This window comes from Sciurus carolinensis, chromosome 3 (genome assembly GCF_902686445.1).
Source record: "Sciurus carolinensis chromosome 3, mSciCar1.2, whole genome shotgun sequence".
Lineage (NCBI taxonomy): Eukaryota > Metazoa > Chordata > Mammalia > Rodentia > Sciuridae > Sciurus > Sciurus carolinensis.
Window position 1 is genome coordinate 55,516,930 of NC_062215.1, and position 13,319 is coordinate 55,530,248.

At 48.0% G+C, this 13,319-nt stretch overlaps 1 pseudogene; it reads left to right on the forward strand.

Annotated features, from left to right (window-relative positions):
* The first annotated feature begins 6,972 nt into the window (after positions 1-6,972).
* On the forward strand, positions 6,973-9,827 carry LOC124979373 (uncharacterized; annotated as a pseudogene).
* The last annotated feature ends 3,492 nt before the right edge of the window (positions 9,828-13,319 follow it).

The following is a 13,319-nucleotide window of genomic DNA, read 5'->3' on the forward strand; positions in this document are numbered from 1 at the left end:
AGCAATCCTGCCTCCTGCTCCCTGGGCTGCAAAACCCTTCCATATATATGGTCTTCCATCCTGCAAACAAGGATCTCAGGTGGGTGCAGAGGTCCCGTCTGAAACACAGGGAGATGGGCATTCAGAGAGAGGAGAGTCCTTCTTTGTGATTCTGGCTTCTCTTAGTACACCTGTAAAATGACCAGGTGGGACAAGATGACCTCTGAGGAGTGGTCTACATTCAGTTTCTCCCAAGTGTGTTTTATGCCTATGCCTGTCCACAGGGGAGACCCTGCACGGGTTAGCTAGTCGACTCTGGATTACAAGCTGCATGGTATGGTAAGATACTTTCCATCCACGTGTAAGGCAGACCTGGTTTCAGCATTGCCTTGGCTTTGATTTGGCTGTCTGGCCTTGGGCAAGTCACCTTGCCTGGCTGGATCTCATTTACAATATGGGGTCTTAGTCCTTCTCTGCCTGAGTCAAACTGTACTCCAGGGTGAGTATCAAGTAAGACCACTGATATGAAATCACCTGTGGATGTAAAGGTTTTTTTTTTTTTTTTAAGGATACATACATACAAATTCTGCAAACTCCAAACATCGCAAATAGTGACCCGTCAGTTTCCCCCATTCTGTCCCCAGTCTCTTACTTCTTTCTAGATACAACCGATTATTAATTCCTTGTGTGCACTCCCTTAGAGATGCTCTATAGGTCCAATACATATGCGTGAAATGTGACATGTCAAGTATATAGACACATGTACATCAGATACATATGGTTTTAAAAGGATTTTTAGAGGTATTTGTTCAGCAAATATCTACCCCCCTTTTCCTCCCAGGGGCATGCTTTCTAGCCCCATTGATGTTGCATTTGGACATGACTTGCTCTGGCTAATAGGGCGTTAATACATGTGAGATCAACAAAGATTTGAAGTGTACTTACTTGGTGGAGATTCCTCTTATGCTTCTGCCATGACCATGAGAGGAACAAGCCCCAGGTATATCCCTGGTGTCAGAAGAATGAGAGGTGTGGATATGAGTTGCTCCTGCCTATTTGTGTGGTACCAATCTGAAGAAGTAGAGCAGCCCAACTGACTGCACACCTTTGAGCTAGATAATAAATGCTTCTCATTGTATTTCACTGAGTTTTGGGGTTGTTTGTTATGTAGCACTAGCTGACCAACACAATGTATGTGTTTGCCTAAAAAAAGAAAAACAAATAGGAGCTTATCATAGACAGTGGTGCACCTTACTTTCTTTGTATGTGCTGAAAATTGTTCTGTTTTGGTATATGTATATGTCACAAATTCTTTTTAATATCTATATAATATTCCCTTGCGTAGTTTATTCCTTAAGGATATATATTTAGGTTATTTCTATCTTTTCTTTTTACCAATAATACTATAATGACTCACAGTTGTATTTGTAGGATAAATACCTAGAAGGAGAAATGACTGAGTCAAAACTTAAGTTCAAAGAAGTTGAACCAACTTACATTCCCATCATCAATATATATATCAATATATATAACAGCTGCTACTTCCCCACACCAGGAAGACAACTGTTTACTCCAGCAGAGGACTTCTGACTCTTGTTCTTTAGCCCCATGTGTTGAGATTTCAAAACAGTTGTGTTTTCCCAAAGTGGGATATGATTTTAGGTGATACCGGAGATGATTTTTAAAAGGTACATAGAGTTGTGCACAGTGGTGCACATCTATAATCCTAGCTACTGAGGAGGCTGAGGCAGGAGAATTGTAAACTAGAGGTTTGCCTCAGCAATTTAGTGAGACCCTGTCTGAAAATAAAAAAGACTAGGAATATAGCTTGGTGGGAGAATACTTTTGGTTTCCTTCCCTGGCACCACCAAAAACTAAATGTAAAAAAAGGTGCACAGATAAGATATTAACTAATGTTGAATCACACAGTGAGAAAATGAGTCACTTTTCAATCCCTTTCTTTCCTCTGAGCCACCAGGGACAAAGTCCCTGTTGGACACCGATATATATTTAAACATTCCCTTAACTGTGTTAATTTCTGTTTCTAATAAAGAGTTCTTGAGCTTTGAGCCTTCAGTGGGCAGTAGTGCCTTACTGTATTTATTTGAAAATAAATTAATTCACTTTTTAATTGACAAATTAGAATTATATATATGTTATTGTGTACAACATGAGGGTTTGGAATATGTGTTTATTGTGGAATGGCTGAATTGAGCAAATTAACATAAATGTTAACTTGCATACTTACCATTTTTTTGTAAACACTTAAAATCTACTCTCTTAGCAATTTTCAATATAATACATTGTTGTTAACTATAGTCACCATATTATGCAATAGATCTCTTGAACTTATGTCTCCTGTTTTTTTTTTTTTTTTTTTTTTTTTCTTTTTTAATACCAAGAATTGAACCCAGGGGCACTTAGCCACTAAGCCACATCCTGACCCTTCCTTATATTTTTTATTTTGAGACAGGGTCTTGCTGAGTTGCTTAGGGCCTCCCTAAGCAACTCACTAAGTTGCTTAAGTTACTGAGGCTGACTTTGACCTTGTGATTCTCCTGCCTCAGCCTCCTGAGCAGCTGGGATTACAGGCCTGTGCCACTGTGACTGGCCTAACTGAAATTTTATACCCTTTGACCAACATCACTCCAGTCCCCACTCTCTAACCCTGGTAATCACTGTATTCATTTTTACTAGTTAACTTTATGAATAATGACCCTTGGTTTTGAGAGTGATAGCAATTAAATTTATTTCAGTAAAAAAAATTGTGATCAGACTCATTTGCCTTTTAAAAAAAATAATTCAGTGATGTTAGACTTATGGAAGAGTTGCAGAAACAGTAGAGGGCATTTCCGGATACCCTCTGTGAACGCAAGAGGATGGGAGGCAGACCTCAACAGATTCAGAGAAGCCTTTATCCTTCACAGACTTGTGTGCCGTTGGGGTCCACTTTCCAGATGGGAAAAATGGACATCAATTACAGAGGGGATTTTGGTTTTATAGGGTACAATGATGTAATCATTGGGAGCTGTGTATGTGTAGTCTTGACCGTCAGGGACTAGTTGAACAGGTTAAAACTTCAATTTAGGAGGGTAGTTGTAAAAAGGTTGAAACTCAGTGTTGTCTGGGGAGATAAGAGTCCAGGTCCCAGGGACGAGTACTCAAATCTTGCCCATTGGTATTTGCTGTGCTTCTGTTTAGGACTAATTAGTCATGGGGGAAGGTCACGGTTTAGGGCCCAGCATTCGGTATCTGCCCCTTTCCTCCAGGGCCCATTGTTCCTTGGCTAGTTTCCCCTCTCTCCTTCGCAGCTGCACCTCTCTCCATTTTTCTTTGGGAGCTATGTTGCAGGGATATTATTTTCCATAATCCTTCACCCTCCAACCAATATTTTGTTCACTAATTCTAAAATCTTACATTACTATAACACAACAGTGAAACTAGAAAATTGACATTGACTTGATACTATTGATTAATCTACAGACCTTATTTGAATTTTACCAGTTTTCCACTAACGTCCTTTTTCTGGTCCAGAATTGAATCTAGGATCCCTCATTGCACTTAGAAGTCATACCTATTTAATCTTCAATCTGTGATAGTTCCTAAGTCTGTTTTTATCTCTCTTTCATGGTCCTGATGCCTCTGAAGAGTACTGGCTGGCTGTTTTGTAGAATGTAGTTTAATTTGGCTTTGTCTGATTTTTTTTCAATATGATAATAGAAGCCACACTTGGCCTTTCTTACTGAATCCTATGAGGAAGGTCATGATGTGAATAAGTTTCAGGTGATCTATGTGTGGCTAAAGTTGGGAAGCCCTTCTGTAGGCAGGCAGCCTGGTCAGGTGGACTGTGTGATGTGGAGCACGTCAGATCAATAGTCTCTCCATCTGGGCCTCTTAGGGGAAGGCTGACTGTCCTCTGTCCGTGTCATAACTCACAGTCCAACTCTGTGGTTGCCTTTATGAATATCAGCACCTCCACCCCCAAAACCCAGCTCCCTGCTGTTGGTCCTGGATAGTGACGGTGCTAGACTCCAGTTAGCTTTTATCCCCTGCTTTCTGAGACTCATCTGTGCTGATTCAGATGAAAGGTGTGAGACAGCTCTTTGGATTTGATCTTCCCTTGGATGAAGCTTTTTAGTCTAGAAAATAAAGACATCCCAGGTAGGTGGGAGTCAGTGTCACCCTTGATACAGGCATCTCTGCTGTTTTTCCTTTCAACCCCAAAAGAGATTTTCCTAACTGATTTTGCTCAACATCTGTTGCCGAACCATCACTTTGTTTGACTTTCTTTCCCTTCATGTTCAGGAAAATATGCCGTGAAATCCCAGCCTTGCTCCCCCTGGAATCTGAAGAAACACATGCTTTGGCCCCTTTCCCACCTAGACTCTCCCTGGAGCTCAGGAAAGACACCAGGGGCTTGGATTTGCTGCCAGGTCCTAGGAAAGCCTGTGTTGGTCTAGGTCTCAGATAATATTGTCCTAAGTAGAAAAGCCAATTACTGTACGCTATGGCTAATTAACTAGCACAGAGGGCAGAGTCTCAGAAGCAAATGCCTGACTCACCCTAGGGTCTGTTTAATGAGAAGGTGGCTCTGCGGGGATGTGTTTGACAATTTCAAGGCCTGAAATGGATCCCACCACTCAACTCACCGTTGGATCTGAATCCTGATGTCACCTCTGCCTAATTTCTGGCTCATGTCATGTGATGACTGGTTTCATATGCTGTCGAAGCTGACAGAAGAAGATGAAAAATAGTTTTTTTTTTTTGTCAACATGAGTCAATCCCTCATTTTTCTCTATTGTGTGCAAAGTCCTGATTCAGGCACCAAAAATATATAAGAGACCTTGAGAAGTTTCTATCAAGTAAATGACTCTGGGAAGAAAAAAGTAGGTGCAATAGAATATCACTGAATGTTCTAATAGAGGGAGTCATTAACCCAGCAAATATTAACTGAGTATAGTTGGAACCAAGGATTTATGGGGGATTGGTTCCAGGACTCTTCTGCCCCCAACATATAACAAAATTTGTGTATTCTCAAGTCCCTTAAATGAAATGGCATAGGATTTGCATATAACCTACACAATCCTCTCATATGCTTTATATTATCTCTAGATTACTTATAATACCTAATACAATGTAGATGATATATAAATAGTTGTTTTATCATATTCCTTAAGGAATAGTGAGACAAAAACATTTGCATATTCAGTACAGATGTAATTTTTTTTCTGAGTATTTTTTAATCTGCTTCTGGTTGAATCTGTGGATGCAGAACCCATGGATAGAGAGAGAGACTATACTTCTTATGTGCCAGGCATAGTGGCTATTGCTGGTGATGCAGCCGTGAATGGGCTGTGGATGTGAACCCTGCCTTCTTGGAACTTGGAGTGGAATGAGAATTCCAGGTAACTTAATAATGAGGAGAGATGAGATTTAGGATAAGGTGCTATGGGAAGGAAGAGGAGGACACCTCATGCAGTCTCGGGGTGAGAGGACCTTGCGAATTGGATGATGGGTAGGAGTTAGAGAGCTGGAAGAGCTTGAGGTTGGATGGGCAGCTGTATTTCAGGTGGAAGTAACAGCACATGTAGCTCAGAAATGAGAATAGCACAGGAAAATTAAGGAACCACTGGAAAGTCCAACTGAAGCCCAGAGTTCAAAGGAAAGAGTGGAGAGAGGTGAAACGGGGGGTGGGGGGGGGTGGGGTGGGAGTGGAGGTGGATGAATACACAGTGAAGGCCTTATAAGCAGAAAGATTTTGAATCCACAGGCAATGGGGAACTATTGTATATGAAAGAGGTGGATTCAGATTTTCATTTTAGTCAAGTTGGTTGCCTTTTGCAGGATGGAAAAGAGAAGGCTGGAGTGGGGGCAGAGGTAGCAATAGGCAGACATTGTAGCAGTTCTGGTGAGAGGGTGTTGGGAACGGGGTGCCATCCGTGCAGCCCTCTTGTATAAACAAGCTATTTCGTGAACTGGGCCCCCAGGAACAGGGTGTGCGAGCACCGAGGATGCCAGCAGCCGCAGCGACACCTTCGAGGGCCAATACAGGTCAAATGGGATGTGCTGGGCCCCAGGTTTATCAAGGCTGTTCAGAGATATCTATCTGAGGAATGTGCAGCTGTCCAGAGACCCCATCTATCAAGGACAGGGGAACCTAGCCCTGACCCCTCTCCCTCATAATTCACTCCTTCCCTCCTCTCTGCTCCCTCCAGGACCGTTCAGTTTTGGCGGGACCCAATAAGATTCAAGTAAAGTGGAGGGACCAAACCAAAAGAGGACAAATATTTAGCTATCTGAATTTTAACCAATAATGTACAGGTCCTTGTGTATGAATGCTGAAAAAGCTCTTAAATAGAGGGCTTTCTCGCCACTCGGGGTCGCTTCCCCCTGCAGCCATTGTATTTGTCTGAGGGGCTGGTTGCGGTCCAGGCTCGAGCTTGCTTTAATAAAACCTGGTTGTGTGATTTGCATTACCGTGTGTTCACTTTGACTCTCCGGGGATTAGTCGGAACGGGACCCTAACATTTGGGAGCTCGCCCGGGATAGATTCATCTGACTCTGGCCCAGGAGACAAACGGCCCAGGGTACCGAGGTTTCTAAGAAAATTTGCCGCGGAAGGAGGATTGGCCACCTCCTGGTAGGATGTAAGTCCTGGTAGGACATAAGTCCTGGTTAGAGTTTGGGTGAGAATTCTCGTTTGGTGGAAGGAAAGGGTTGCAAGTTACTCTCGAGGTTCCACTATCGAAAGTCGTGGGAGACGTCCCCGACGATCAGGAGTCACGCCGATGTCCCCAGTGGACGCTGGTTGGGTGGCTGTTTGGTAAGGATCCTTGGTCTGATTCTGGTAGTGTGAATGAGAAGGGCATTGCGCCTGTGAGAGTGGTGTGGCTGACCGGCCGGTGGATGTTGGAGAGTCCTGTGAGAATTGGTTTTACTGCGTGTATTGCCTCCCTTGTTCTCTTCGGTCTGCTTGGTCTGTTTCTCCTTACTATGGGACAGGCTCAGGTAACTCCTAAGACTTTCCTCCTGAGTCATTTCTCTGAGGTCCGCGCCAAAGGACGGAACTTTGGACCACCTGAAGAAAGGTAAGTTTGTGACACTCTGCTCCACGGAATGGCCAACCTTCAATGTTGGCTGGCCACCTGAGGGCACTTTCTCATTGGAAGTCATCAAAAGAGTCCCGGATGTTATCAATAGGCCCTACTTGAAGGGGCACCTGGACCAGTATTCCTACATATTAGTATGGCAGGCTCTGGTGGAAGACCCCCCATCGTGGCTCAGTCCCTTTCTCCACGGGCCACCAAAAGCCCCAGTCAAAGCTTTGACAACTACTATCCAGGTGCCATCGCCACCCCCAGCCTCTCCTGAGACTCCTGCCTCTTCCCCTGAGAAACCTGGGAAACCAGTCCTCCAAGAAGGGTCTGGTCCCTATCCATCCCTTTTAGATCTGGATTTGGAGGAAAATCCTCCACCTTATGCCCAACAGCAGCCCCAGGTCCTACTGCAGGGGGCTGATTCTTCCACTTCCCGGCCAACACCCTGACCTAGGGTTGTAGGGCCTTCGAGGGGACTATGTCCTCGGAGACACCGGGAGGAGAACAATGACAAGGAGCCCTACTCATCTTTGATGGGATCCCCGATTTTACCTGTCCAGACCTTAGGCAGGGGAGGGGAAGGAGGGGAATGCACCTATCAGTACTGGCCCTTCTCCTCCAGTTATTTGTATAACTGGAAGGCCCAGAACTCCCCTTTTTCTGAGGACCCCAGGGGTTTAACTGAATTGTTTGAGTCCATTTTGCATACCCACAGTCCCACCTGGGATGACTGTCAACAGCTCCTCAGAACTCTATTCACAACAGAAGAGCGTGAGAGAATCCTCACAGAAGCAAGGAAGAACGTCCTTGGGGACGATGGGAGACCGACCACCCTACCGAACCTGATTGATGATCACTTTCCCTTGAACAGACCTGAGTGGGATTTTGGGACGCCTGCGGGTAGGGAGCGTCTCCGAGTGTACCGCCAGACTCTTATGGCCGGTCTCCGAGCAGCAGCTTGCCGCCCTACCAATTTGGCTAAGGTAAAAGCTGTAATGCAGGGGGAAACTGAAAGCCTGGCCATTTTCCTTGAATGATTGTATGATGCCTTTAGACAGTATACTCCCTTAGATCCTATGGCAGAGGAGAATCAATCCGCTGTAATCATGTCTTTTATAAATCAGGCTGCCCCGGATATTAGGAAAAAGCTCTATAAGCAAGAGGGACTAGGAGGAATGGCTATTCGGGATCTTCTGAGGGTAGCAGAACGAGTGTTCAATACTCGAGAGACCCCTGAGGAGCAGGAGAACAGAATTAGGAAAGGAAACCAGGAATTACAAGAAAGAATGAGGAAGGAAGATAGAGAGCACCAGAGTAAGGAGAACAGGAGACAACAGAGGGAGATGGCAAAGATACTGTTGGCTGGGGTGAGAGGGGATGGGAAACAAGGTTTTGGGAGGAGTGACTCTAGCCGCCCTTGGCAGGACCAGGCAGAGCTAGATCGGGAACAGTGCTAGTACTGCAAGGAGCGCAGGCACTGGAGGTGGGAGGGTCCCAAATTACGGAAGCGGGAGAAGCCAGGAGATAAAACGGGTGGTGATGCCTGAGTCCTCCTGGCAGGGACGGACAGCAACTAGGGGGAACGGGGCTCGGAACCCCTCCCCGAGTCTTGGGTAACCGTATTTGTGGAGGGGAAGCCGGTGGGACTTATGGTGGATACCGGTATTCGGTTCTCAACAAGCCCACGGGGGCCTTGTCCCAGAGTATTAGTCTGGTTCAAGGAGCCACTGGATCCAAAGCCTATCATTGGACTAGCAAGCGACGGGTAGATCTGGGTTGACACCAGGTAACCCATTCTTTCCTGGTTATCCCTGAGTGTCCAGCTCCTCTTTTGGGACAGGACCTTCTAACCAAAGTGCGGGCCCATATTCACTTTGAGCTAGGTGACATTAAGGTTACAGATGGCCAAGGGCAGCCCCTCCACGTTTTGACCATGTCTGTTGCAGATGAATTTCGTCTGTTCTCCCCCAGGGAATTCCCCCTTCAGGCTGAGTGGCCCCCCCGAGATGAGCTATTGGGTAGAGACCTTCCCGCAGGCATGGGCGGAGGTGGCGGGTGTAGGGCTGGCAGCACACCGACCCCCAGTGATAGTGCAACCTAAGACCACTGCACAGCCAGTCCGGGTCCAGCAGTACCCGATGTCTGCCTAGGCGCGTAGAGGGATTGTGCCACACATCCACCAACTCGGGGGGGGCGGGAATTTTGTGGCCCTGCCACTCAGCTTGGAACACCCTATTCCTTCCTGTCAGAAAGCCAGGAGGAAGAGATTATAGGCCAGTTCAGGATCTGAGAAAGATGAATGAAAATGTTGTGGACATCCACCCGACTGTCCCCAATCCCTATACCCTGCTGAGCCACCTGCCTCTGACACATGTTTGGTACACCACCCCAGATTTAAAGGATGCTTTTTTTAGCATAGCCCTGGCACCCAGCAGCCAACTCATCTTTGCTTTTGAGTGGCAAGATGAAGATGTGGGAACCTCTGGGCAGCTTACTTGGACCAGACTTCCACAGGGCTTCAAGAACTCCCCCACCCTTTTCAACGAAAAGGGCACCTTCCGCCGGAACCACAGCTCCATCACCTTACTGCAATATGTTGATGATCTGCTCCAGCGGCCCCCTCTGAGACTGAGTGCCAAAGGGCAACGGAGGACATCCTCCGAGAACTTGGGAGGCTCGGCTATCGGGCCAGTGCAAGGAAAGCGCAGATATGCAGGCAGACTGTTACTTACTGTTACTGGTACAAGCTAAAGGAAGGAACCAGGTGGTTGACCGAGGCCATGAAGGAAACCATCCTAAGGCTCCTGGTCCCCACCTCAGCCAGAGAAGTCCAAGAATTTCTGGGAACCACCGGCTACTGCTGCTTGTGGATCTTAGGGTATGCGAAGTTGGCTAAACCCTTGTATGAAGCCACTAAGGACAGGACCCCCTGGGTCTGGGGACCGGAACAACAGCAAGCATTTGAGGTGCTTAAGACTGCCCTCCTAGAAGCCCCAGCATTGGTGCTGCCAGACCCTTTGAAACCCTTCCACCTCTTCGTAGATGAGAGGAGGGGAATAGCGAATGGAGTGCTGATACAACGCTTAGGGCCATGGAAGCGCCCCGTGGCCTACTTGTCCAAAAGGCTGGACCCTGTTGCGGCAGATTGGCCCCCATGTTTGCGAATCATAGCAGCAGTCGCCTTGATGGTAAAGGATGCTGACAAGCTCACCTTTGGTCAGCACTTGAAGATAGTGACCCCTCACGCCATTGACGGGGTCTTGAGGTACCCCCGGGGTAGGTGGATGACAAATGCCAGACTGAATTATTACCAGGGGCTCCTGCTAGACTCCCCTCGGATCACCTTCTCTGCTCCAGCCTCCTTGAACCCAGCCACCCTGCTGCCAACCCCAGATCTGGAAGCCCCTCTACATGACTGCCAAGAGATTGTGGCCGAAGTGACCAGGTGCGCCTGACCTGCGGTACTCTGCTCTCCCCAACAGTGAGTTGATCTGGTACGCGGATGGAAGTAGCTTTGTGCAGAACGCAGGCGGGAGCGGCGGTAGTGGATCAACAAGGAACTGTTATTTGGAGTGCCTCCCTACCACCGGGAACCTCGACTCAAAAGGCTGAACTGGTCGCGCTAGCTGAAGCCCTTGAAAGGGCCGAAGGGAAGCGGGTGACTGTCTATACTGATAGCCGCTATGCCTTTGGCACTGTTTATGTTCATGGGGCCATTTACCAGGAGCGAGATTTCATTACCACCGAAGGGAGAGGGCTACACAACTTGAATGAGATCCAGAGGTTGTTGGCAGCAGTGCAAAAGCCCCGGGCAGTAGCAGTCGTTCATGTCCCTGGTCACCAGTCTGCCCGGACCCCAGAAGCTGAAGGGAATCAGCGAGCCAACGAAGCAGCTAGACAGGCGGCCGGAGCTACTGCGACTCTGGCCCTAGCCCTGCCAGTGCCTGAGCTCCCGTGACTACCGCCAAAACCCAATTACACCCCAGAAGACCTAAAATGAATTCACCACCACCAGAGTGCAGGACCGGGTCCACAAGGCTGGTATCGCGACCCCGAAGGGCGACTTATCCTGTCATCAGAATTGGGACAGTTTCTCCTCACCAACCTGCATCAAGCCAGCCATCTGGGAAAAAGGAAGCTCCTGACCCTCCTGGAAACGGCCCACCTCAGTTTCCCACATCAGACAGCCCAGATTCGGCGAATCGTGGACCAGTGTGCCGGGTGCCAGACTATGAAACCCAGAAGGAAGGGACCCTTACATACAGGTACCAGGGTATGGGGGAGGGCACCAGAACGGAGCTGGGAAGTGGATTTCACTGAAGTCAAGCCCGGGAGGTATGGCTACAAATACTTGTTGGTAATGGTGGACACCTTCTCTGGGTGGGTTGAGGCTTTCCCCACTAAGAAGGAAACAGCTCAAATGGTAGCCAAGCCCTTACTCGAAGAGATCATACCCAGGTACGGGGTTCCTGAGATGTTAGGGTCGGATAACAGACCAGCTTTCATCAGCAAAGTCCTGCAGGGGCTAGCTCAGGCTGTGGGGACCAATTGGAAGTTGCATTGTGAATACAATCCCCAGAGCTCAGGGTAGGTAGAAAGGATGAATCGGACCTTGAAGGAGACTTTGTCCAAATTGGCCATCGAGACTGGAGGGGACTGGGTGACCCTCCTGCCTTATGCCATCTTCCGGGCTCGGAACTCACCCTATGTGCATGGATTGACGCCCTTCGAAATTCTGTACGGAGCTCCACCCCCCATTGTTGTCCGTACATTATCTGACCGAGGTACTGATATGGCTCCAAATTATTTAGCCAGTTTGAAGGCTTTGTATGAGGTGCAGTTGTGAAATCTGGCCCCTGGTATGCTCACTTTATGAGGCCCATGACCCCCTGAGTCTGGAACATGGCGTTGTCCCAGGAGACTGGGTATGGGTAAAGAGACACCGAGCCCGCACCTTGGAGGGACGTTGGAAAGGGCCTTACGTGGTTGTCTTGGTTACCCCCACTGCTGTTAAGGTTGATGGCATCGGACCCTGGGTTCATCACTCACACCTACGCCGGGCCAGCACTGAGGAACAGAAAGAGGCAGAGGAGTGGACAGCGCGGCGGCACCCAGACAACCCCTTGAAGTTGAGCTTCTGGAGGAAGGATGTGGAACACCCGACTGTTCCGAGTGATTGGTTCCCTGCTTGCATAAAAGACAATCCACATACCTCATTCAAAATAACTTGGAAACCGATCCAGGCAGTAGCCCTTTGCTTTCTAACTGTAAGCATTTTGCTGGTTCGAGGGAACCCCCACCTCCCTTGGAACCAAACCTGGATGATCATTAACGTGGAAACCGGCGAAGTAGCCAATGCCACATCCTCAGACCTCGCCCCCCAGGGAACTTGGTTCCCTGATCTCCATGTGGACTTATGTGACCTTGTGGGGGATGCATGGGACCCCTCAGATCAGGAACCTTTCCCTGGGTATGGGTGTAGGACCACCGGAGGTCATAGTCATACCAGAAACCTAGGATTTTATGTCTGTCCCACTCACTCGTGAGACAGAGAGTGTAGTGCCAAGTGCGGAGGTCCCAAAAGTGCCTACTGTAAAGCATGGGGGTGTGAATCTACTGGGTGGATCATGTGGACCCCCCCATCACTGGAGACCTAATCTCAGTGAAGAGGGGTGGTAACATGCAAGAAGTGGGACGAGGTTACTGCCAATAGAACGGTAAAAGGGTGGGCTGTGGGCCATGCTATAACAAAGACCAATCGGGATATTCTGCCTTCCCATTAGCTACCCCAGGGGGACGCTGCAATCCATTGGTCATAAAGTCTACCCCTGCGGGGAAGAAGGCAAACTGGGAGACGGGAAAGACCTGGGGGTTAAGGCTATACCGCCGTGGGTATAATCCTGGACTAATTTTCACTATCAAGCTAGTCCAGAGACCCCTGAGCATAACAGCATTGGGTCCTAACCAGGTACTTAACCCAAGTAGACAATCTGTTCAACCTACCAGCACCCCAAAGCCACGCTTAATGCAGGTTTCAACCACGACCCCTGACGCCGAGACCTCGCCACCGGGATCTGTCATTTTCCCAGCAGAGACCCTCGAGGACCCCCTGTTAGTGCTTCTGAAACAATCTTACTTAGTCCTAAACAGTTCTAAGCCCAATATGACTAAATCCTGTTGGCTGTCCTATCATGCAGCCCCACCATATTATGAAGGCATAGCAACCCTAGGGAACTACACCCC